Source organism: Myotis davidii, unplaced genomic scaffold (assembly GCF_000327345.1).
Source record: "Myotis davidii unplaced genomic scaffold, ASM32734v1 scaffold663, whole genome shotgun sequence".
In the NCBI taxonomy this organism is placed as follows: domain Eukaryota; kingdom Metazoa; phylum Chordata; class Mammalia; order Chiroptera; family Vespertilionidae; genus Myotis; species Myotis davidii.
In genome coordinates, this window is record NW_006295816.1 from 3,551,283 (window position 1) to 3,552,105 (window position 823).

At 60.1% G+C, this 823-nt stretch overlaps 1 protein-coding gene across 1 annotated transcript in view; it reads right to left on the reverse strand.

The window, feature by feature from the left end:
- ITPR1 (inositol 1,4,5-trisphosphate receptor type 1) overlaps nt 1–823 on the reverse strand; it is a 227,042-nt gene that overhangs the window by 150,637 nt on the left and 75,582 nt on the right.

Here is an 823-nt window from a genome sequence, read left to right on the forward strand (position 1 = left end):
AAATCGAACGGAACTTCAACCCTGGCCCGTGTTGCTCAGTGACTGGAGCATCCGCCCGCTCACCGAAGGGTCTCGGGTTGCAGGTTCAATCCCAGGCCCTGGTTTTGGGCGCATTCGGGAGGCAACCAATCAATGCGTCTCTCTCTCTCTCTCTCTCTCTCTTTCTCTCTCTCTCTCTCTCCTCCCTGCCCCCTCCTTTCCACTCTCTCTAAGAATCAATGGGAAAATAGCCTCTGGTGAGGATTGAAAAAATAATAAAAACATAAGTAAACAGAACTTCAGCTCCTGGTCACGATGGGACCCTGGCACGGGCGGTTGGCGCCATAACCAATAAGACTGCACAAAACCTCTGGCCTTGCCGCGGACTAGAAACCAGGAGGAAAGGTGGGAGCGGACGGCACCCCCTGCTGGACACGGGCTGCAGAGCTGTGCCTCCGAGGAAGGGAAGGAGGTCTCTGCATGTCTGCTCCCTCCCCAGGGGCCTCTGGGATGGAGACCCAGGCAGGGCGCGGGCCCACTGAGTGGAGGAGGTAGATTAGAATTAGGGAGATGGAGGCGGCTGGGATTCGGGGGGGGTGGGGGTGGGCAGGATACAGAGCCACCAGGACAAAAAGCTCCAGAAATCTCCGAAGCCTCCTTGTCCTTGGCTGGATGCCAAGCTGCGTCTGTGTCAGGCGAGGCCCCACAGGCCAAGGACGACAGGGGAACTCCCAGTGCCACGTCCCAGGGCCCCTCGGCGCTGGGAGCTGCTCGGATGCCGCGAGGCCAGAGGAGCGTCTGAGCCCCTGCCTGGGCGCTCAGTACAGACGGCACAGGGCCCACC